The 26,132-nt window shown below is 41.6% G+C and overlaps 1 protein-coding gene across 2 annotated transcripts in view; it reads right to left on the bottom strand.

Moving 5' to 3' along the window:
* The window catches only part of svila (supervillin a), a 117,773-nt gene that overhangs the window by 81,052 nt on the left and 10,589 nt on the right, over positions 1-26,132 (bottom strand). The window contains exon 1 of one of the 2 annotated variants that reach the window (XM_084747137.1): positions 12,805-12,991. The exons of the other annotated variant lie outside the window; for it this stretch is intronic. The gene's annotated coding sequence lies outside the window, so the exon portion shown is untranslated. Of the gene's footprint in view, positions 1-12,804; positions 12,992-26,132 lie in introns of those variants that run through there. 2 annotated transcript variants of the gene reach the window in all.

The raw sequence follows: 26,132 nt of genomic DNA on the forward strand, positions 1-26,132 counted from the left end.
TATTGATTATGCAATTACAAACTTAAATGGCCTAAGTTTACATCGAATTTGGCTGTGAAAAAGAGTTTTCAAACTTTAATGCTTAGCTATTTATAATCCTTTAAATCCCATAAATCCCACAGTGGGACCATCAACTTTGTTTTGAAACTCTGTGGGAACTGATTTAAGCTTGCTTCTGTAAATGCTTACACATTGACCATAAACCAGCCTAAAATGGTTAAAGGAATGACGGCACAGAGACCAGAAAGTGGATCAAAGGTCGATGAGAATGAAAATTGAAGCCATTTCTGCCACCACACTGCAAAACTTGACAAAGTGGTGAAACAGATACGTCCCAGGAAAGCATTAAGGAGAGCATTCCAGGAAACTACACTTAAGGTCCGTACAGGTTTCAAAGACCATTACAGTACCAATATGTTTGGATTACAGCTGACAGCTGACAATAATTTCTGCTGATGTTCAAAGGATTCGGTGGTGAAATTTTCATGCCAAAACATACAAGCATTTAGGGTTAGCCCCAAGCTTTTGTTCTCGACAACCTCTAAAATACCATTTAGTGACACTTAACACAACACTGAAAAGAAGGATAACCAAATCCATTTATTCTTGCGCAAAATTCAACCGATTTCATGACTCACAAAAACCTCAAGTGTAGGATTCCCAGACAAGACAGTCATGCAACAACCACTTGCCCAGTTGGTCAGAAATCTATTCATCCAAAGTTAATTTTTACTTGATCTTAAACATGTTGCTTGGTTATCAAATACTGCCTTTGAAGAAAGATGTCAGTGTGGTACTGCACACCTCGGTCAATCTCATTCTTCTGCTGAAGAGGAATCGCGCTGTCGTACACAGTCAACAGCTGCACATTTTTTTGAAACATGCTACGCTGCGGTAATCAGTTTTGCGACTGCCTGAGTAGCCACAGCCTCGACGTTTCATACAAGCACTGGCGAGGCTTTGAAGAAGGGGTAGTCAGCAGCTGCCTTGGCTGTCAAGCAAGCAAGATACTGTTGGGTCTTGTTATGGCACTCCAGAAATGTTTTTTGGAAACTTGATGTGCCTCCAAAACAACGGCAAAGCAAAGCATACTGTCCAAAACATAGCTGGAGTTTTAACCACATCCTCTAATGCCACCAAACTAATCTCCTCCTTCAAGAATAACTGAAAAGCTTGCTTGCGCTTCAGCTCATAAACTTTTCTCGTGAGTGCAACTCTCAACAGAGATGAGAAGGCAGTGAGAAGGCTCACTTATTAGCTGCAGAAAAGACGTGTGTTTCATTTTTTTGTCTGATCGGGCTAGTAGGTCGCAAGATTCCAGTAAGTTTACTAGAGCCCTGACAACTAGACAGAGTCCACATTTTCCTAAGAAATGTGTGCATGCTTATACAGAAAACAAGTAACAACAAGTGTTAACAGTGAAATGTTTTAACTGTTAATTGTTTGCATGTGGGATGTGTAGGACTTGCAGTAGTTGTTGTAGTTGACAAAACTGAAACAATAGAAGAAGTTTAAGTGTCAGGATTAAAAGGGATTGAAGTGTCAATTAAGTGTAAAACATAAAAGGAGTTGAGTTGACAGTTATAATGCTGAGGATGAAAGCAGGAGAAAATGAGAATATGAAATCTGAGTTAAGTTTAAGCCCTTTAGGCAGTTGAGTTTAAGAATAAGAGCTAAAATGTTTTGCCATTTGAAATTTTTCTTTCACTTATAAGCCCTGTGGGAAGTTGAATATGTTTATGGGACGGTATTTGCCAGTTCATTTTGCTAATGTAATGATCTGCAGGGTGCGCTCTCATCCACCAGCACAGTACACGCCCACTCAGTCGACCATGAGTGCGCTGAGCTGGGTGAGGAGTGAGAGATAAACAGCCTGCAGAATTAGACTTTTTACACTCTTCTCACACGGTGAATTAAGGATTTAATTCAACCAAAATAGAGTTGGTGGTTGCTGGGAGAGTGGGCAGACTAACACAGATGGTTTTAGTGAGTTTTACATGTTTGTCAAGTTTGAATGAAATGAATTTTCCAAGGATTTAACAACCCAATTAAGCCCGTATTAGTTCAGTAAAAGAGAAACTTGAATTTAGAGGGTGTACAGTTGCATTTCTCTGTTTAAAAAGGAAAATACGTGTGAGAATATTTAAGTTCTTGACACTTTGTAAGTTTATTTTGTTTATTGGACATAGTGAACATGTCTTTTGGAAAAGTATAACATATCGCCCAACTCCAGTGTGCAGTGAAAGTAATTGAAATGTCAGCTGACATAAGCACAGTCACTAACAAACAACAGTTAAAGTGTAAGAGCTGACAGCTGCAAACATGCAATCAGTTGAACTATAAATGATGAGGAAATTGAAGTTTCAGTTGACGTGCCGAAGATTGTTTGCGCATTTGCACTGCAAATAGTTTAAGTGTCAGCTTGTGTGTTATTAATAAATGTTAATTATAATAACACTGTCAGAATCGGGCTGATATATTGGTAAGAGAAAGGCTTCTCAGGTTCTTGAAATTAAACAGCACCGAGAGCAGGGCAGGTTATGTTTAATATCATAATAACAGAGACACACCTCTCCACTAATCATCCTCCCAGATGTTCAGTCAGCTACACATTCAGAGTGGATGCTATTTCAGCCTGGACAAGCTCACATGTGCAGCCAGTCAGTGGGTCATTATTAGATAAACACTTCCAGACAGTCCATGTTTGCACTTAAAATGACCTCGAGTGCGCAGAGGCATCCTGACAGGTCCGCTCGGAGAGGAGCGCTTAACGGCTGCATCACCTTCACGGTCGGAAAGTCTTTCAGAAGAGAGGAACGGTGAGAGAGAGAGAGGGGGAGAAATAAGCATTAGCAGAGGCTTGTCTCCTGCTCTGGGGTCTTTCACAGCCATTGTAGAAATAAAGTCCAGATTTATGGCGTCCCCTAGGAAACATATCCGTCTTGTCTGGCGAGAAAGCGGCGGAGGGATCCAGTGCGCGCGGCCATGCCGTCTCTGCAGACACATAACAGAGTCTGAGCCTCTGCACCATGGCCATAAATTCAGATGGGGGGGTATAGAATGAAAGGTAAAGATATTCATATGCACACATAAAGGGAGTTAAAGGGAGGAAAACCGAGGCTAAAACTCCATTTGCAACGCTGTTTGATGTCTTTTACAAGGCATGATGGGATTTCAGTATGAAGCAAACAGATTCTTCAACGTGCCCCTCGACCTTAAAAGAGTAAAAATGGTGTATTAAATGTTCTTTACAACATGTCAGGAACAACTCTGTGGATTTGCATAGGGAATTATTTCTAGTATTGAGGTTTGATATTAAACTCAAACCTTGAATCGGAATCCAGAATCACTTACTGAACATCAAAATCCTTATCTAATCTATTTAAGTTCACCTTTTGACAGTTCTGTGAAATAAAAGTTAAAAGAACTCTAGTGTGTGTGTCTGTTTGGGTCAGATTCATTTAGGTCATTTGAGCAAGTGCAACAAGGCCACATGATGAGATGGGTCTAGTTCAAACAGAGCTGTGGTGCTGTTTGTGGAGCAGAACCAAAGGGAACTATCTGCAGGACTGTATGATAGCAGAAATGTGACTTTAGCATGAATTCAAAAGCCATCCTATAGTATTTACACAAGCCATGTGCTGATCTTCTTTATCGCAATGATATATATACGATATACGATATATAGCGATTGTGCGTGCAGCAGTGAGTACATCAGTCCAAACAGCGAGTTGCAGCCATAACATCTGGTAGACAGTGAAACTTTAAACAACTACACCTACAAGATTATTAATGATCACTTGTGAGTCATGAACAGACACTCATTCAGCAAAAATTCTGCATTAATTTCAACAATCTGTTCTCCTTTACTGTAAATGTAAAGTGTTTACAGAGTTGGCCAGCTGGCTTAAATGTCATTGTGTATATGTGCCCTCAGTGCCCCCGCGGCCTCTGCAGGGCCTCAAAGGTCAGATATGACAGACTTCAAACCTCAAGAGACACTCCTGGACGAGAGCTTCAAACCTCGTTATCGACTTCCTTTCACAACCACCTCAAGTCTTTGAAACTTTACAGTCGTGCTGCAAATAGACATGCCAAGACAACACTGACCTTCTCTGGCTATTGTACAGTGTATTAACACTGTAACACACACACACACACACACACACACACACACACACACACACCTCAGCATGGCTTTCCCAAAATAAAACAGATAAGGGTTCTTAAGAGGAGGACTGAGTGACTCCAAGTGGAACAGTCCAAGAGTCCAGAGGTGCCTCAGGGCCTGTCATAGACATTAAATTTGGCCCCATTAGCTCTGCCTCAGACCAGTGGAAGGACTGAGGCGGCTGAGGTCTGAGGCCTGGGTAAAATTTTCAATAAGGTACCAATACCTTGGCTTCACTACCAGTTCATGAACAATACTTTTTTCAATACCGAACCCATTCATAAATGAAGAAGCTGTCCAAAGACCTGGTGGTGAAAGAACAAAACTATGATCCCTTTTCTCTAGGCCTAATGTTAACGTAGGCTCTTTCCTGCATGCCTCTACAACCTGTAACATCACAAAGCCAATCAAAAGCCTTATTAAATCTTGGTATTAGCATGCCACATGCTTAATGGCTCACTGATGCCAATGATATGTACTCAAGAAGTACTGAAAAAAGTATCCAACTTTAGTGGCGCCCTGTCCAGAAACTTCATGGCTTGTCTTTACAAAGGGGATTCAAGAAAAATATTTCCAACCATCCAGTATCACCAATCTGGTGTTTAATGCTATCATGAATTTCCTGCGATGCCTCTCAAGCTCTAGGGAGTGTGAGAAAAAAGCTCTGTGATTCCATGGTGCTGAAACCTAAACCTGACATTTGCTATTACCATTTTTCTTTCTGCTATTAAACTTCAAGGCCATTTGAAGTCACGCTGTCTACCTCTGGCCAGTTCTTTATGGGAATCAAAACTGCACAAAACAACAAAAACAGACCAAAGGACTTAAAAATAGAATGCCAAAAAAACTCTTTTCATTGTGATTTTTCAATTTTCCCTATTCCTGCCACTGAAGAAGTAACTAAATACTAACGCTGAGTGCACTGCACACTTTCCATACTCATGATTGCAATCGTGATTAATTTGTAATTATAAACCAATATAACACCATCTGCTCCTCGGTGATGATGTGACTCTTGAGGCGTGTAATGCACCTTGAAATCCTGAAACACATCTCCACTACCTGATTCAAACAGAGCCCTGGGGAAAGATATAAACCAAAGTCCGTGCACACACGTACAGTCTTCAGCTGTTAAATAAACACACGTGTGCGGCTTTGGTGTGATACACACGGCACATCTGGTCAGGAGAGAGAGCTATAGCACCAGAATTCTTCATCGATCCCACTTGCCAGGGAATTTGTTTCCATCCCCGCGCACCGCGGACACCTTCCCAAGATCTGTCATCCTGGAGGACGGGAACGCTTAAGGGGATGGAGAGACAGTGGTGGAAAGCTTGTCTCTCTCATTTCCCTCCAGAGTCGAGACACAGCGTGAGGCGAGCCAGCAGAGTGGAGGCTGCCACTGGTGAGCTGAACCAAATGTAGCAGCAGTGATCGGGGCCTGGCAGGATACACCTATTTCCAGAGCAAGAGCTGGGAACTTGGTGAACTACGAGCTCTGAAGTGCAGATCTGCTGTGTTTAAAAACATATATGATTGATGGCAGGGGTACATAACCATGCTCGATCAGTTAAGAACATTTAATCAGCCAGAGACATTGGAATACTTGTTGCCTGGCATTGCCAGACTTATTCGCAAATGTGATTTGGCTGGAACCTCTCGCTTCATCTTGGATTTCCAAGGGCCATTATCAACACACACAGGCCAAAATGCCTCCGGACACAAGTGGATAGACTTACAACCAATCAGAGCAACAAAACGTGTGACATAGCGCTGCTTGTAACAGAATCTTGACCCATATTTGATCAGCACTGCTTAGTGTGACAGTTTGAGTTTCATGAGCCGGAGCCATTGTGCTGGACAGACCTGCTGACTGGACGCAATTATACAAACCTACAACCAATCAGAGCAACAAAACATGGGCCATGTCACTTTTTTAAATTAGACCAGTGATGTTCCTGTATCAAACATTGTATTGTATGGTTGTGATTGGCCAAACCACATCCAAGGATGGTGGAATTCTGTCTAAAACAACTAGACAGTATGTGCAAAGATGGTGGCCATTCAGTCCAATGAAAATTGCTCACCTGGCGCATAGCATCCAGGTTTACTTCCTGGTTATACAGCCCACTGAAAATGCGCACTGGTGTCCTTGCCTGTGCCCGTGAGTTCCCACATGGCCCATAGACTCGACACTTTGATGATGTCATAGATTTTATGATCGCTTTTCTCAGCTCTAGGAAAGATTTACAAAGACATAAACTGGACCAAAAATACATCATAGAAAGAGTCATAACTGAGCTTGTCTGCAGTTTGAGGTGTCCTGTCAACAGTTTTACAGACGTCTCTTTTATAACAGTGCTGTAGGGGAATTTTTAGCTGCGATACCACAAGTGTCCTTTCCAAAACCAAAAACACAAGAGCAAAAGTGTATGGATTGGATTAAAAAGCAGGTTTGTTTGATTTAACATAAGCGGCCATCATTAGCATGTCCAGCTAACTAGCTTACTACCTGCTGAAGGTACTACTAAGCTATTTCCAAAGCCAAACAGCACATCATTAACTGACTGCATTAGTTTATGGGGCTTCAAGTTACACTGAAAAAGCCCAGTCCATTACCAGCACATGCACTTGTTATGACCTCATTTGTATTGTACGGCAATATTGGTTACTCTTGGTCTTGCTCTTGGCACCACCCTCCTTACCAGAGGGTGGTGCCGTTGCCCTGTTTGTGTTTTTTTTTTCCCAAGCATACCGGTGTCAGCTGATGATTGGATTGGATACTGAGGCCACCTACTTTGAAATGTCACCTGCTGGTATCAGCGAAGCAGGATTATATTGGAGAGGAATAACATTATTTTCTTCTCTTTTTCTCTTATCATATTCATAGCTAACTACGCTATAGCTAGTTATACTTCCCTTTTTACAAGATTCTTATATAATACGAGTCAGCTTGAAACAATAAAAAGTCAGCCTGAGACATTTTTCATCGATCAAATCATGGGACTAATGACAGCTTAATTCTTTTTGCTAGCCACAAAGTCTCCCTGCAATAGTTGTCATTTCAGTCATCAAAAACAAAAAAGGCTGCAATCGAGAGCAGCCATTGTTTCACAAACTACTAAGATGCATATGTGATCATTTATGGCCCTTATTTCTCCTTAAATTTACAAATTTTCCCTGGATATCTTTTTCACCAAACAATCCAAACCATGATGATTCCTCCTTTCCACAGATACATCCTATCCAAGGTTGTAGAAATTGCTCATGAGTCCATCTACAAAGACTTGTCGACAGACTGTCAACACACAGCTGCCAGTATAGTCCCACAGCATCGCATGAGACAGTCCGTTCTTTCTCATGAGCTGTCCTTTTCTTCCAGCTACTTTTCATCTTCTAAAATCAATACTGAACCTTAGTGGTGCAGATAAAATCTGATCAAGAGAAAATGGCAAGAGAGTCCAGCCTGACATCATGCAAAGCAGAGATGATTTCTAAGGGAAGGTCCAAAAAGCAGTCAACATGAAACTTTGCTGTGGCTGTTTTCAATGCCAGAGCTTGGTTTGGACAAGGTTTATGATTTATTTTATTTTATGACTTAGTTTATTTTCATTTTTGTATTTACGTCACTTTTGTCTCTCTACTTATTTGTATTTTACTAAGTCTTTTCTGCCTATCCACAGCCTGTAATGCGCCTCAGCCATAGCAGCCTGTGTCAGAGCTCAAGTCTAAGGTCAACGCCAAGGACAGAGACCCCTGGCTCAAAGACCTTCATGCTATTAGTGGTTCATCATAAATCACCACTAATTAGATTTTAAACTGGAGCCAGGGGGGTTTAAAATAAAGGAAAAGCTGACATGGAAGAGTAAATATGCTCTTAAGACCAACCACGTGAGACCACCGGGACTAAGCCTCCTGCAAGACCTTCGCTGCTACATAAAGCCTGGAGCGGGTCCATGCGGGTCTGTGGACAGGGACACTGTAGCCTCATCTTTCATTTTCAGACAGACTGATGGACAAGGGTCCAGTTACAGTAGACAGGAAAGTCATTACTCTAAATGTAACAGTTGCTCAGTGACAACAGCACAGTTCTAATTTTGTAATCAGTTCATCATTTCTGTCTAAAATATCAAACATTTTCAGGTTACGCAATCTTCAATATGGCCGATTTCTCTGTTTTATACAGCATCACAGTAAATTGAAGATCTTTGGTTTTCAAATATACATTAGCAGGGCCAGAATGACCTGCTATGGGGCTCCTAGTCAAGCAACACCAGATGATCTTACCACCTACAGATTGCATGAAAATTTCTAAATGCAAAAGATTTGTTAGAACAGCGGCAAGAACAGCTGCTAAAACACCTACACCCCTTACATTTTTTCAATGACTAGCCTTACTGGAAACAATGCTCTCCCCGCTGTTTTCCTCTGAGATTTCCTTAACCCTTTACTTCTTCCCACTCAGTTTGCGCAATGAAAGCTGTGAGGATGCCTCCAGTCTGGATTGAGCAAAGTGTTTAGAGACTGACTTGTGAATCTAGGGAGCCTCAGGCTAAAAATGAGCTGTGCTTACATCCCCTCATCTAAAAAGCTGTGATGAACCCACTGGACACTACCTGCTCGGCACCAAACAAAGTTAGCAACTAGCTGGTGATCAGATAGGGCTTTTTCACCGACATGCAATTTCAACCAAAAATAAATTGCTCTTAAACTCGGAAAGGTGGTTCCCAACTGGAACCAAAAAATAGCAGGGATTGAGAACTGAAGCGGGTGAATCATGTTTCAAGGTGTTGAGCACTCTGCAATGCCCTCTGTTGATGATGGTAGAAACACAGGCTGGTTTTTGACGTAACACCAAGGTTCCAAGAATGTTGAACAGAACTGGTTTAAGAATCAGAACTTATTGGGTGGGAAAGGGCTTATAGTGGAGCCACATATTTCTCTCCAGGGTTTCCCCCAGTGTATCACAAGCCTTATGGCTCACCAGGCCTAAGCATTGGGAAATTTTGGCATTCCACGACTTTACTTTGTCAGATTCTTTGTAAAACGTGACTATAGTTGAGTTGAATAATTACTTATGTATGACAACACATTATGTAGTAACAGCTTATTTTCAAATCTCCAGTACAACTTGATCTCAGGACCTATTAACATGTGTTAGGTTTTCATTAAATTCTCAATTCATCACCAAAACAATAGGCTCCGACCTTAATGCTGCCATCAGTTTGTTGCTGGCCCACATTGGGCACCTGTTAAAAAAAGACACTTGCCTGCCTGATAATTTTGCTGGGGGAAAAACATGTAGAAATAGAAATTTGATATTGAAATAGATATTTGTCAGGTGATAATTGAAAATGCATGGTAATATTGTTCTGCATCTGACTAAAACATAGAATTTAAAGATGTCGCTTTGATTCTGTTAAATTCTGATGGATATTTTCTCAATTTTGTAACGCTGTACTTACAAATGAGTAACAAAAAAAAAAAACAGTTGTTAGCTGAAGCGCTTCTGTTCACATACAAATCTTACACTCTGCCGTCAGGTGATACGGGCAAAGTCTGACAAAAAGGATTAAATTAACAGGAAGTGAAGTAACTGAGCTGAGACACAAAGTGCATGTCCAGCTACGGTGACAGGACAGTAAACAAAACAAAGTCTTAGGTCAGACTAAGCCCTATTTAACTTGTCCATTCTGCATGTTGCTCCTCCTGCCTGTTGACAAGAGGACGTCCAGGCTAAAATAAGGCTTTGAGCAGCATGTGAGGCATGTTCAGGCATGGTGCTTCTAACAGTGAGACATGAATCCACATACAGTCTGTTGTCTTTTCTGTGAGGGCTGAAAAACACTGCTGTAGGTCTTTCTGTCCTTTGATAGATCAGCTCCAGGTAAACAGACAAGGGCTGACAGGTGAATAAGCCATCAGAGCCCGAGCTCAACTCCCCAAAAGGAAAATAAAACTCTCTGACTGGCTGTAGCTCTCCACATGATTACCTGGACCCAGACACAACACAGATGCATCAATATGCGTGACACATGAACACAGTGCACTTCCTCTCAACCCCAGTAAGAGATCAGTTGCTCTGGATCTGAGCCAGTCGAATCACAGCGATTCCCCCTACGGCAGTCTGACACCACGACAGACAGCTGAGAGAAGCGACGGCGACACGGCCGGAGTGACGGTAACACACTGACAATGTGTAACAGAAGACAGTCACAACATCACCGCTCTGCTTCCACTCCCCCAGAGCCGGAAATCAGATCAGACCTCAGCCAATTAAGTAACTGTGAACTAGGGCTCGTGTATATTTGGAGCAGCTGGTAAAAATAAACCAATCGCTCAGGGCGACATGATTAAATGATGCATACAGGAGCAAGCAGAAATCTGGAGTTATTATAAACACTTGAATATCAACATTACAGTCTGTTTTAGTGTTTTTTTTTCCAGATACTATCATCAATTACAGGTCCTAAAGAGTTTTCACACATGAAAGGGATAGTTTGGATTTTTTGGAATGGGATTGTACTTATTCATAGTCAGTGTATTTACAGTAGATGGCGGTCAGCATGCTCCCACTTTGGAGAGGCAGCACAGGCTGAGCAATGTGCTTCTGTGGATAGGGACAGCAGCAAAATGTATTTTAGCCAATTAAAAAAAAAGGCCCAACAACATCGATAGCAGCTAAGTGTACGCTATATTAAGAATTATTTCACCCATGGTTTACCAAAATACAGGGGGGTGGAGACCCTTTGATTGACACTTGAGACCCCCTGAAAATATCAACAGCAAAATTTCTATCTCGTAATATCTTAAGAAAAAGATGTCACTTGCATGGTCAAAAATTTATTTTACAAGAAGAATATTGTTGTGGTGTTTTCTCTTATACTGCCATTCAATACTCCAGGGTGGCGCTGTTGCAAATGGTCCTCAATCGAAATGTTGTGCAAGGTAGTTTGGAAAACCTAAAGTCACTCCATACAACCTTAAAAAGCTGTGGAGTTTTGTTGATTTTTTACTGTTACACTTGGTTAAAAATATGGAACCTCTAAGCATTAGGTCTGGAAAACCTGTCAAAGAGAAAGCAAAGTTCATGATTTGCTAACTTTGGATTCAATTCTGAAAGGCTGAATCAGTACAACAATGAAAATGTAGGTAAGGGGGACCCCCCTCAATTACCACCAGGTATTTTGCACACTTTCACACCATTTTCACCACTTCACCTTGCTATCAGACAGCCTTTTTCTATGATAAATCAACATTACACAAACTCCATGAGTGAAATCAGTCATTTTAACTTGCAGAACACAGGAGTTGCTGGTCTACTGTTGCCTTGATTGGTTAGTTTGTCTGTGTTATTGTGTGCCTTGTGGTCTAAAGGCTTAGTTCAGATTAACCAAAGTCACACAATAACACAAACACCAATCAAGGCATTGGCAGACCAGCACCTTCCTTCTTCAGCAGTGTAAAATTGGTGTTTTTGCCAAAGGAGTTTTGTTGGTCAGAGGGAAGCGATATGTGGCTTATATAACGCTGCTTTCCTGCCAGAAAAGACTGTCCAGCAGCAAGGGAAAGTGGTGAAAATATTCCAAATATAGCATACACTTACACAGATATAGACTTTTTTTTAAATTAGGTAGCTGCTATAAATGTTGCTGCTAACAGTGTCCACAGCACTACACTGCTTAGCTTCCTACACCGGTACTCCTGCTGCTTCTCTAAAGTGGGAGCCGACCACCATCTACTGCATGTAATACTGACTATGTATAAGTACCTCATACAACCTCACTTCAAATTACCCAAACTATCCCTTTAAGCGGAGACGGAAGCCAAATTATAACACGCATTTAGATTGTTGGGAGTTGAGTATAGTGCTAAAACTTGAGTGTATATGAGTAATGATTAAAGGTAGAGTTTGTATCAATGGAAAAACTTGTGTAAAATGTTTAGTGTGTGTGTGTGTGTGTGTGTGTGTGTTGCCCTGTTAGGCAGCGCTCTATTTATGTCTGTGACAGAGTGAGAGCAGGTGCAGCACAATGAACAACTGTAGTCTCCCCCGACCAGCCAGTCACTCACCACTGAATGGATCACACATGGACGAGCTCAGCAACCCTCAAAATCCAAAATCTCACTCAGACTGTTCATTTCTTCAACTCACATACACAGATAAATAAAGTTATATTGGTATGGTTATCCACTGAATCACTTCCAGTGGAGAGATTGGAACAAACTTCACATTTTTAACATAAATATCCAAACAAGTAATGAATCACTGACAAAAGGAGGGTGTGCTGGAATTTGTAGCTGAGCTGCTTCTAGGTCAAAATCCAGTCCATCATGGATCTAAAAGTCTCATCAGAGTGAACCAGAGTGTATCTAAATCATAGTCCATAATCCAGCATGGATTTTTCCCAAAAATACAATTTAAAAAGTACAGTTAAACCACTTTTTGTGAAGTTTAAGAATCTACCTGAATGGGCATCAATCCTTGAACCATCAAACTTTTAATCTAACTGATACAAACACAAAAAAGTTCAACTGAAGCAAAATGTTTCACCACCAAAGTCATTCAACAACTGAACTAGGTGTGACAGACAACCAATCCTTTGGTCAGTCACCAGATGAAAGCCACATACCTTCTTAATGCAGGTTATCTTCTCAGACAGCCATTGAATCTTAGAGTTGAAGTGTTTCAGGTGTAAGAAGTTGTCTCCAAGTCTTTCCTGTCTTGTTCTGAATCTACTGGGTCCAGCGTCCCTGAGAAGGTCAGAGCTCTGGAGGCTTGTGGGACAGGACTACTGGGACATAAAGATAGACTGACAGGTCTGCAGGCCCCGCCAGCCAACACATGCCCGCCACCCCCCACCCACTTTCTATCTACAACCCTCCTTTAGGGGCGCATGTGTTGTGGCTAGATCCACAGCAGGCAAGAAGCAGAGGGGAGGGAGGTTGGGTGGCTGATAAATTTAGAACGGTGCTTTCCCACTCCCATGAGCGCCAGGCCAGATCGATCCAGTGACGAAAGTGACAAGTGGCAGTCGTGAGGACAATCAGGCTGGGGGCAGAGGGAGGCCACGATGGACGAAGGTGGCCTGTTACATTCAAATACATAAATGATGGAATGATATCCAGAAATCATTTTTGTTCCTTCAGTGACAGTTATTGGCTCATTACTGTTTGACAAATGTCTCAGTATGATATTTTTCATCTTGTTATGTCGTTTTCATCTTGTTGGGTCTGTCATGTTTGATCTGCACTAGTGCAGTGTTTCTCAGACTTTTTATATAAAACACGGATCTCTCCAGGGACCACCTTACTGTTTTGCACTGTTTGGTGCAACATTTTGGAAGCTCGATTTATTCTCTTACCGACTTGCACTTCTCTTTGTACTAGTTCCCATTTGGAGGCACTGTTGCAGTGTTTTGGAAACACACATTTCAGTCTCTTTATTTTGCTTCCACTGACTGTGTTGCCATCTCAGTTTCGCTTGTAAATACCAGTAATCATGCATGACACGTCTGTGCTACGTGCATGATCATTACCACGTCGCAAGCTGATAATGAAACTAAAATACAAGAACAATTTGACAATATTAGATGTTTTTAATTATTTTATTTCATTTAAAAATTAGATTTCTGACATTCTTCCAAGTGCCATAAGAGGTAACTCGCACATGTACCACAGTCTGAGACTCTAGGCACTTGTGGATACACGGATCAATCATCTTTTGTGTCACTATCCCATCCATTTAGGTTGAAATAAGTCTTGATGTTGAAAAGGTGGTGTGCAATGATGAAAAATATAATATTTTAAAAATGTAAAAAGTACAATTTGCAGATATTTGTGTTAAAATGCAAAAACATGTCAGAAAAATAAATACTCAAGTAAAGTACAGACACCAGGAAAATCTACTTAACTACAGTATTTGCACAGTTGGCATTATATGAGGTCTTTCATTGCATCTATCCACTTCTGGCATTTTAAACCAAATGTAATTTGACTTCTTAGTTGCTGGTAACATGTAGCACATAGGTCAAGGTCTACCAACAAGATGTAGCAGCCAATATCAGTAGAGGCACTAGAGTAAAAAACAAAACAGTGGCTCGGCACGTAGGGTGTATAATCCTTTCTCACAAAGGACATCAAACAAAGACATCAAAGTTCATAAGTGCTAAAAAGTGACATGAAAATACTTGAACACTCAGTTCAACATGCAGACAAACGCCTCATTCATCACGCTGATTACACATTTGAGGTTCAAAAGCACAGTGAAGGACAACACCGGACAGATGGAGAGGAAGGAAGGGAATCGAACACACACACACACAAAGACCCAAAGATAAGGACAGGGCTCCGTTTCAGCTGGCCACTGAACAAAGGACACACTGGGCAAAGGAGAGGACACTGGGACACTGCCAGTCTGAGGGAAAAGAGGAGAGGAGGGGGATATAAAAAGACAGACAAAGACTTCTCATTACATGTTTTTTTTGTGAAGAGTAGTCTATTAAAAAAGTGGACTACAGAAACCTTTGAACTGTCATGCACTCACCACCATCAGGTACAATCACTTACTTCCACTGTAGCTTGGAGCTCCATCTAGTGTTGACAGCAAGGTACAACCTCAGTGTTCAGTCAGGCCTCAGTGGCTTCTGCTCTGCTTTGTTGGCTTTGTAAGTCTTAACACCACTTCATTCTTCAACATATCACACCAACCGATTTGTTTATGGCTGTGTGAAAAGGTAAACCCTAAAATTGATTCATGATTTTTTCAGCTGCTCGAGAAAGCGGGTCCGGGCACGGGGCCAGGCTCGGAGGTTCTTCAGCAGGGCCTTTGTGCTCCGAATGAGCTTTGAAAACGACGGGGTTCAGCCACTCCAGAGCTAATTAGCAGGGAAGAAACATTACTTCTTCCAAAGCCGGCCGAGAAATGTCGGAGCAAATGTGATTTCAATTTAGGCCCCTTGTTAGGCGAGAGCTGAATGCTGATTGCTAACATGCCCCGACCACACTGAACTGTCAGCACAACACAGAACACTGAGGGCAAAAGAACTCGCCTCCTGTTTTTCCATAAACAGTTGAACATAGACCACAACAATGTCCTGGGATGCAGAAAAACTGGAAATATGCCTTCTATTAAAACCCTCTCCCCTCCTTTGCTGCCTTTGATGAGGGTCAGCCATGTGGGAAAACTCACACTCAGCAGCTTCGGTTAAAAAGGAATATTCTGTGTAACATGCGGAGCTCTAACAGCCGTGAACGTGGGCCGGGACGACTCCTGAGACAGAAGAGGACAGATCAGACCAGACTGGGGCCGTTGAGCCCTGAAACCATCCAGCAGCGGGAGACGCCATTCACACTGAGCACTGAGCAAGAACCACCAGCGCCAATTAAACAGAGACACAATAAAAGTCTGTTTAAAGTGTTGGGAAAAGAAATAACAGATGGGGGAAGAGAACAAGAACAGGTTGGAGAGAGAAAGACAAAGAAAACAGTTTGGTTATTTAAAACAAATCCATGTCATTATTATCTTATACATTATATGACCACAAAGATTTCAGGATCTGCAACAATAGTAGATTTGGGCCTCAAGAGGTTGATGAAATGCTAGCAGAATTTAAAATACACATCTTTTAGGATGTATAAACTCTGAAGGTCTTAAAGAAAAAAGGGTTGAATTCATCATACTTATACAAAAGGAAATTTGTGGCACTCAAGCACCACTTTAGAATAAAACATCTACATGGCTTATTAATAATATCTTTAGAAAAACACAGCTGTTTATCTCTTAAAGTTCTTAATCAGGGTTCAAAGCAGGAGAAAACACATCAGTCTGGAACTTTAACATGATCATTCATTAGAGGGTGAATATTAACTGAATAGTTGGGACAATTATGGGTGGATAATGTCATCAAAAAATATTTTACCCAATGAAAAACCAAACAAAGGTAAAAATAAATACAAAGAAGTGAACCAACTCAAGCTGCAACTAACTTTCTTTATTGAGGTGAATATTTTCTTGATTTATTGATTAATCATTTGGTACATAAAACAAAGAAAGAAAAGAAAAAGTCAGAACCATCAAGTGTGCTTTTGGTTTGCAAGAATAATAGGAACTCAATTATATATCTACCTGATTAATATCTCATTTTTGGACTTTGTGTGGAAGACAGAAAACACTTTAAGCCCACTGTTCTGTACTTAAAATGATTGATTGATGAGCAATCTCAGGTCCAAGCTATAGTTTTGGCCAACAGCCAATGTTTTGGGGCTCCTAGTGCGGCCAGCAAATATCCGGATAACAGTAATCCAGGCCAAGACTTCCTTTTCCATGCTCCAGTCATTGTTTACAGTCTGATTAACTACTTGTGACACAAGTTGCTAGTTGGAATTGAGAAATTACCTCACAAGTGTGAGGGGAGATTTTTAAAGGGGAGTTTTAGAGGGGAGTTTTTTTAAAAAGCCAATAAAGAGCTGAATCATCATCAGACGATAGCCGAAGGGTTCTGAGATTGTATTTCTGCCACTGTGTCCTGCCTCTTTTGCTCTCCAGCAGACTGTTTACCTGCATTAGGGCTGCACAGTTGATGGAAATTTAACTGAAATGGCAATGGCTCTCTGCAATTTTCAAATCGCAGGATGTGCAGTATTTGTTAATGGCAAAATGTGTGTCAAAAAAAAATTTATTTAATGAATGCCATGAGACAGAGATGTTCTGTCCTATTCATCAGATCTACAGATTCTGTCTACAGAGAAAAAAACAACTTAATGTTCAAAATAATAAAAAAAACTTAAATCATATCTCAGTTGCAATATGTGCCAAAGCTGTAATTAGATATTTTTTAAAATCATTCAGCCCTAACCTGCATGCAACCCAAGCCTGCTCAAATGTGATTGGTCATTATAACTCAAACTAAAAGCAGAAAAGTGAAAGCTTTCGATACTAAAATCCTGTCCATTGCCAACAGATTTTGCATTTCCATGCAGATATCTGTGTATGGAGATGACAAGATCAGCCACTAACAAGATTTTAATTGCCACAATTTTATTAAATGATTAATTCATTAAGCAATTTTTCAAGCAAAAATTCTCCAAAAAATTGATGTTTCCAGTTTTTTTTCAGATGTGTGTTAGATAGTGTTTTTTTCATTGTCTTGCATCATTATGGTAAATTAATATCTTTGGTTTTGGGCTGCTGGTTGGACAAATGAGACATTTGCATGCATTCTAACTGCTTTCTGATGTTTAAATTCACCTCTAACCAAGTCATAGAACAAGCACACAACATGTTCTGCACCCTTAAATTTGTGAGTGGCTTTCAAATCCTCTATATAAATGTGAAATGGACCAGTTTGTTCTGTTAATCACATCCTGTGTAGCAACAGGCACCCAAAAGTAAAAACCTCACCTTGACTTTGCGGCTTTTTCACTCCCATCAGAGACCCAACAAAGTCAGTTCAACCAAACTGTGCTCCTCCAGACTGTACTGTCAGCTTCCAGATGTGCCAGAGTGGTTTTGATCAAAGCCTCTTCCTCTTACTAAACACTCCTCTTTCCACCTCTGATGCAGCGCACATCAGGCCCGCACACAACACGAGGCCTCGGGGTAAAGGTTACCGACGGGCACCTTTTGGTACAGCATGAGATACAAGATTAAGGTGTCACCCTGCAGCCACAAATAGGCGCCGCAAGAGCTGATAGGAGCTTCAGAGAGGGCAGATAGAGAGGTTAGTGGGTGGAAGTAGAAGAAGGTGCCGGAGTGTCATTAAAGTACAGCGCCAGAAGTCAAGAGAGTGAACAGAGAGAAAGAGAAGACAGTAAAAGTTTGTTCTTTGAAAATGGGAGCTCTGTTCATGTTGCGAGCACCTTATCTTGACAGCACCCATCGATGAAAGCATCACGGGACTTTCCAGTCTTCACCTCTATCATCCTACACTGCCATGACCTACATGTCTGCTCAACAGCAGCAAAAATCGCTCTTACACAAACCAGACCCCCCTTTTCTTTTCCACCGCAGCCTGCCACCCAGGCTCACAGCAGATAAATAAGCTTTCAGAGGACATTAATGAGCGGATGCATCCACCGTGGAGAGTAATAAGAGCAGCCGTACAGCTGAAGCAAGACAAAATGGGAAAAACAGAGAGATTAGATGATGGATGAACAAGGGACTGTACCTTTCATAGCTCCTCTGCTTCTGGTTGATATGTGTAGAAAAGATCTCCAGTAAAAGTCAGTATCCACAGTCAGAACTCTTGAAAATCAGAAAGAGATAGCAAGGACAGAGAACGAGTGAGACTGCCAGAGGGTAGGACTGCGAGGACTAGGCGTCACATGACCAGACTGGAAGGCTCACCAGCAACCACGGCCCACAAAACCACAGGGTGGGTTTGGCGGTGACACCAGCGTTGGCCTGTTTAGGCAGCAGTTGGAGAGTCAGGCTGGTATCTGGGATTGGGTCACCAGGACACCAGCCAACGATTTATCACTGAGAGCGACGCACACCTGGAGTGTGTCTAACAGCGCTAACGGACACCGTGACGGCAGTGAATGGAAATGGGAACTTGTCCTAATGAGCTCCACTTGGAGGAATGAGGGTGAAGAGGTCGGGAGGGGGTCAGAGCGAATCACCCGGCAGAGATAGGATGGGCGAGGAATTCCTTTTTGTCCCTTCCAGCGGCCCTGATGAGTCAAGCAGAGGGACAGTAAACCAGAAAAAGCAACAGCTTAGAGGTAGTGAGAACAACTTTCCCACATGGCTGAAGAGCAACGGCCCTAACTGACAAACGCAGACACAAACATTACTCCAGCTCCTGCAGGAGATAAGTGAGCGTACTGCATCGCTCCGTCTGACAGTTTGAGAGGTGGTTTTCCTCCAGGTCAGAGGTTAGCAAGACTGAACTGGTGCAGAACAATATATTAGACTTCAAGGCTGACTAAAAGCAAGTGAAGACTATTCATTTCAAAAGCAATATACAACTGATTATCCAACGGCTAATATTGACCAAATGCTGAGATGAAAGATGATATAACATGAGTTTTATGATAACATAGCCTGTAAGTTGAACATTTGTACTAGGACTGCACAATTAATCGAAATTTTCCAATCACAGGAGGTGCAGTGTTTGTTAAAGGCAAACTTTAAATTAAAGAGATGTCCTGTCCCACACATCAGATTCTATGGCCTTAATAATGTATAAATTATCACAAGATTATAGATATTTTTTTCAAAAACATTCAGCCCTAATTTGTACCAAAAATGTCCATGGTTTAAGGTTTCATTATATCAGCATGGAAAATAAAAGGTGCAATTACACATCTGGGAAGTTGTTGGAAATCGCCTGGTGGCAATTTATCCTCTGGGGGCAAGGATGAAGGACATTTTAGTGCTTCCAGTGTAGCCAAGACTTCCTCTTCTGTGGGCCGATCATTGTTTACAGTTGGATTAGCAAATTGAGATATGAGAATGGAGTTGGGGGGCTAATCTATATATACATATCTGTATTTACATAATAATAACAACCAAGCCATCTTGGTTAGTCTTTCCACTATTCTGGCAATCGACAACTGTGTGTTCTTGCTCTGGAGGCTGTTTCTCTCAGTCATTCCTCGGCCGCTGAATTAAAGTACATTGCTGAGCAGCGGCTCTCACTTGTTCCCCAGAGGCTGACCATTAAATTAGTAAAATAAAGTGACAAAAAACATGGTTGATGAGAGTGGAGTTCGTGGGGTAAGGAAACAAATACGTCGAGCTATAAGTGACTAAAAAGTTCTGTGAAGCTGAGAGGAATTTCATCCAGCACTGTCAGTCTCAAGCTGTATGTTATATTATAAACCTGCTAAAACACAGGTAAAAATGATCAGAAGCAGCAGATGTCAACCTACACAACACAACACATTCCACCAGTGTAGAAAGGAAGTTAAAAGATATAATAATAAAAGCTGGAGCACTTCCATGTCACCAAAATGCATGAGAGCAATAGCCACAATCTTGGAGGATCATCCAGTACAGTGGAATAGGAGAACAGTGACCAGTTGATATCTGATACTTAAATGAGCAATATCGACCAGATGCAGCAGCAAAGAACCAAAATCAGTCCAAGACTTCTACTGTAAGAGCACATCAGACAAGTGATTATAATGTTGGAAAACATGCAAACAAAGCTGTTTATGGTCTCAGTCAAAATATGTCAACCAATGGTCCCCAGCTGAGACAGACCTCAGGTAAACCAAGCAGGAAAACAGTCAGTGGATGTTACAGGAACAAGAAAAAAGAGCCAAAGATCTTTTAAGCTCTATAGCTGAATTACTGTATATTAGGACGGTTAAAGACCTCAAGTATTGTAGCCTAATCAGGCTTTGACAGGAAATGCTTCAGTTAACCAGATTAATAATAAATAAATAAATCAGTATAGTAATATGTAGTATATGTAATGAAAAGTATTAAGCAGCTCTGTGACTGCATCAAGGTTATTGCACATGGCAGCAGGCAGGCCTACCATCCCAGGCATTCAGTATGAATGCTTTCCTATAAAAGGCGATCTCTTAGCTCGCTCATGGCATCAGACCAGGGACAATGACGAGCAGCACCAGGTGGAGGTGTGTGTTCATGCGCGTCTGTCAACTCAGAACAGTCAGACTTTATGATGAATCCCCCTTAACTCATCACCCAGCTCTGATGGTGATATCACTGATAGGACTAGACATGAAGGGAGGGGGGGTGACCTCACGCTCAGCTGCATCAGTGTGTGTTATCTGAATCACACGTGGGGTAAACAGTATGCTGCAGATATTTTTTTATTGGGTGAGTAAACTGGTGTAGAGTGGCAGATGGGTGGGGTTTCCCTTCCCATCTGTCAATCAGATGTGACTAAGTAAAGTGAATTTCAAATATTTGGACTGGAACAACTGGCACAACTTCAGCAACTTGCAACCTCTACTTGATTCAATCCTGCTGTCACTGGGAGTATCTCGTGTCAGCGTGAGTCATGTCTATTTCGTTCTGAGAGCAACAAGCTTCATCAGAAGCAAACAATGGATCTGACATTAACACATGTAAGGAGGGATGTACAAACAACACAGTTCAGTGTTAGACTGATGGGTAAATGTCCAGAATTGTTAGGTTATAAGAATGTACAGTAGACACACAGCACACATATGATCCTAATTTAAAGAGGAGACAAAGTGGGTGGATGTGGTGTGACTGTTTATTTGTACTGGAGGTGTGTTAGTGTATGTATAGAGTCCTGAGGAGTTTAGAGGGCTAAGGAGTAAATTACAGTGTGGGCAAACAGCAGGAAGCTTTAAGAAACCTGTCAGCAGATGTTACAGTTATGATGAAATTAGTTAAATCACTGCATTTTAATCCACTACCCCATCCATCCATTTTAGTCAGCTTATTCAGGGTCAGGTCACAGTGGCAGCAGGCTAAGCAGGGTATTCCTGACGTCCATCTCACCAACAAAGTGCCAGCTCCTCCTGGGGGATCCGAAGATTCCCATGCCAGATGAGATATGTCACCCCTCCAGTGAGTTCTGACTCTACTCGGGGGTCTCCTCCCATATGGACATGACCGGAAACCTCCATAAGAAGGCGCCCAGGAGTTATCCTAATCAGATGCCCGAACCACCTCAGCTGGCTCCTTTAGATGCGAAGGAGCAGTGGTTCTACCCTGAGCTCCTCGCCCTATTTCTAAGGCTGAGTGCAGCCTACAGAGGAAACTAATTTCTCATGCTTGCATCCTCATTCTTTTGGTCACTACCAAAGGCCATAGGTGAGGGTTGAAATAAGGATCAACTGGTAAATTTAAAAGTTTGCCTGTCCAGGTCCCTTTTCATCGTGATGGTTCAGTACAACATCCGACATTCCTGCTGACACCGCACCAGTCCACTTGTCCATCTTGCACTCCACTTTACCATCACTCATTAACATGACCCTGGGGTGCCGACCGCTTCACGCTCAGCTGAAAGCTGTCCCAGCGCCCTCACAGTCTGATGAAGCCAGAAGAACCACATCATCTGCAAAAAGCAAAAAGCACAATCCTGTGGTTCCCAAACCAGACCCTCCGCACACTGCGGCTGCGCCTTGAGATGCTGTTCATGATCAGGACCAGAGATGAGAGACAACCTTGGCAGAGTCCAACACCCACTGAAAACATGTTTGGCCTTGTGCTGAGGACACAGGCACAGCTCTCGCTTTGGTTATACAAGGGCCGGACAGCTCATAGTAACCCAGAAATCCCTTGTAAGCCTTCTTCAAGTCCACAAAACACACTGGACGGTCAAACTCCCATGATCTCCCCAGCAACTCTGGAAAGGGTAAAGACCTGCTCCTCTATTCTATAGCTAGGATGGACTCCTCATTGCTCCTTCTGAATCTGAGGTTCAACAATCTGCCTGAGCCTCCTTTCAAGCCTCCTGGAGTAAGCTTTCACTATGCAGTAAAATTTCACTGCACTATCCCTAATGTACTAATTTAGTAAAGTTTTGCTAGTTAGATATTGCTAGAAATGTTTTTGCATCTTTACAAAAAAGAACATTATCCTTTACCGTCTTATCTTTGACAGATTTCAAGCATTTTTTGAGATGATGTGCTTTTACTCAAAAAACATGTCATATGCAGCCCAAGCAACCTCCACCAATCAGAGAGTTGAATGAAGCCTGTGAGAAAAAACTCAGGACAAAAAGTCCATGCAGAACTGCATGCTGCTCATAAAGCTTATCGCTAACATTTTTTTAATGAACTGAGAGCTTTTGTGGTGGTTAGAGAGTACAAGTGTACTGTTTACAGAGATTTTAGTGCACAAATCAAACTGAAACTGCAAAAGCGGTGGAGACAAAAATAGGATTGCCAGCTGAAATGACACCCTTGCTGGGATGTGGGAACATGGCAACATTGCAAAAAGAAAGAACCCGTAGGCAAGAAACAACAGACAGGCTGTAAATCGGTTTAGCTGCATAATCCAAACCAGTGGTTCCAACCTGGGGGTTGGGACCCCCCAAGAGATCACAAGATGATTGAAGGGATGTGAAAAGCCTTAATCTGTGGTACACAGAACTGTGTTTTGTTTTGCTTATTCCTTGTGAAATAAAGGAAATAGTTTTTGGACTATGTGTCAGAATCTGAAAAAGGAAGGGAAAAAAAATGGTGGAATTGCCCAACACTCATGTCAACGAGACATATCTTCAGTTTAAGAGGTCAACTGTGTGCACACAATTATGGGAAGGATGGTAGTTGAACCGAGTATTAGCCTGGAAAACTGTGATACATAATTACAATGAACACTTTTGGTAATAACTTTATCTTTTGCCTTTGTTATCTCTCCCAGATAACTCTGACTAACCTCATGGTCTGTTAAACAAACCATCACCAGACAAGAATGTTGATATTGGACAACTGGACTGGTACTGGACTTGAATCGTGCCCTGCTGCAGAATCACCCAACACAGGGATAACAAGATAATGTCATCTGACTACTTGTGCTTTTTTGACCCATCTGAATTATCTTTAGTGATCTTTTCAGAGCTTAGCAGTTGACTTAGTGAGTACAAAATTATTATTACAGATAGAAGAAATGACCAAAACTAGACAAAAAGCAGAAAAAATAGGCCCAAGATGTAATGAACAGGGATTCTCCTCTAAAGGCCCATTACACCCACAGAGGTCTTTTCAAAAATTATGACTGAGACATCTACTTATGTTAAATGGTGATAAAGCTGGAATTATGTGAAATCACTGGCCACTAAAGGTGTTATTTGTCTCACTGAAGCTATGTTTCCACTGAGTGGTACAGCTCAGCTCTCAACTTGACTCACTTATGGTACAGTTTGGTTTCCTCAAATTCATTTTCTACTGCAGATAGAACTTCCTCAACAAATAGGGATTCTTAGATGACTGTCATAGCGACGCCGCAAGAAACTGCCGTGACATCATCTTCAACATGACATAAACTCAGGAACAATGGGAGGATGTTGAAGGGATGGCTGTTTGTCACAGCGAGGAGACAAACTTTGTTTCAGAAAAGGCTGAAGGCAGCAAGACAAAAGAATGAAATCCCACATCAGAGCATAGACGACGAGTCGCCTCTGGTCAGACAATCATCAGTAATCATTACATCCATGACACGGAGCAACCAATCAGTGCTCTACAGTGTTTTTGCTCCACTGTTTAGTCTAAGCTCAGCTCCCTTGAAACTAAGGCTACACAATTAATCACAGTATAATCAGAATATGGCCAAGTCCAATAGCCAAATGGCAGAACCAGAACCAAATCACTATTTTTTTGAAAAAGTCAAAATGCATGAGAAAACAGGATTATAATAATGTACTGTAGTGCTGCACAGATGTCCTGGCCTAAAAATATTGTTCTCCTTTGTTTCAATAAATATCACATCATCATGATTTTAATCATATCAAAAAAGTAACAGGTACTATCCACAACTTTTGACAATGGAAAAATTCTACATGTACTAACCTGCCAGTGAGGTTCCGGGGCATTTAACCCACAACTTTGTTATTTCATAAATGCCAATACTGTTGTTGTTTTGAGTACAAATGCTTGGGGGAAAAAATACAGGCAGACCTACTTGACCTATGGACAAAAAGTTTATGAAAAGCCCTGATGAAGAATGTGTGACAGCTTCTTGGTGTCAGAATATCAGAGTGAGTGAAGTAGAAATAAACATGTTGTTCGTGAGTGGATCAAAGTCCATCAGGGTCTCGGCTAAAGCACTCAGAGCACTCCACCACTCTGACACAATTAGGCCACTCAAGCCCCTGTATGTATGTATGTGTACGTGTGTGTATGTGTGTGTGCACTTGGCAGCACGCTGCCTATTGTGTCAACACAACAGCTGCTGGGGTCTAATCTTTCTAGCATCTAGAAACAGCGGAAAGTTTGTCCATCAGTGCTGGTGAGGGTGTTGGTTTATTAATATTAGAAGATCATGTTATCGGTATGAACTGCCCACTTCCCTACTGTTTTGGAACAGCAGATACAAGCACACAATGGTCACAGATTTGCACAAATGCTCTAGGTACCCACACCAAACCTGAAACAACTCCATCCACAATGCTCGCAGTAGGATGAGATAACGCACAATAAATTTTAACCGGCTAATGTGATTTACACGACCCAGGTATCCATGTAGACAAGAAAGAATGTGAGCTCTGAGGCAGGAGGGCCTCTGTGTGCGTGCCAAGATCTTCTTAGGACAAACTGACCGAGAAGGCCGGCCAGTAGCCAACAATAAAAAAACAAACAGGCTGCTGGGTCCAGCTCCTCCAGGTTGTTAAAGTCTAGCAGACCATCAGCAAACAGAGGGGAGGTCCTCTGGCAGGAGATCCCTCTTCACTGTAAACTCAGCTCCCCTCATGCAAGGAACTACAACAAAATGACAGGGACCTTATGGGGAAATATTGATATATGGCTACGATGCTGAGATGCTATTCTCCTCCTTGTGACCTGTGCTTTTGGACTGTACACATAAAATTTGAAACCAACACTTTCGCTTTTTGGAATTGTACTTAGAAATGCACCCTCACATCAGAGCATTATGTACCTATGTAGCTAGAGCAAAGACTTGCTAGCCTAGCTTAGTTAGCTTAGCATAGCATTAAGACTGGAAAGAGGAGTAAGTTAGATTGACTGCAGTAAAAGCTTTGTGGTTTTACTGAAAGTTACACACTAGAACCACAACTTTTGTTTTTTGTATGAATGACACATTGTGGAACTTGTACTTTACATGAGTAGCTTTTTTCCATTTTATTCTACTCTCTAGTTTGTATTCCAAAACATTTTAGAGGGAATATTATACTGTGTGTTCTCTACATTTATCTGACAGCTAAAGTTACAAGTAACCTTTCAGATAAAGATTTCATTAAAAAAAAAGTGTCTTTATAAAACACACAGTTGAAGATAAAAGCAGTGGATTCAAATCTTTTTGGTTTGTGACATCTTATTAAAAAACAGT

Source organism: Lutjanus erythropterus, chromosome 21 (assembly GCF_056507025.1).
Source record: "Lutjanus erythropterus isolate fLutEry1 chromosome 21, fLutEry1.hap2, whole genome shotgun sequence".
Taxonomy (NCBI): Eukaryota; Metazoa; Chordata; class Actinopteri; order Lutjaniformes; family Lutjanidae; genus Lutjanus; species Lutjanus erythropterus.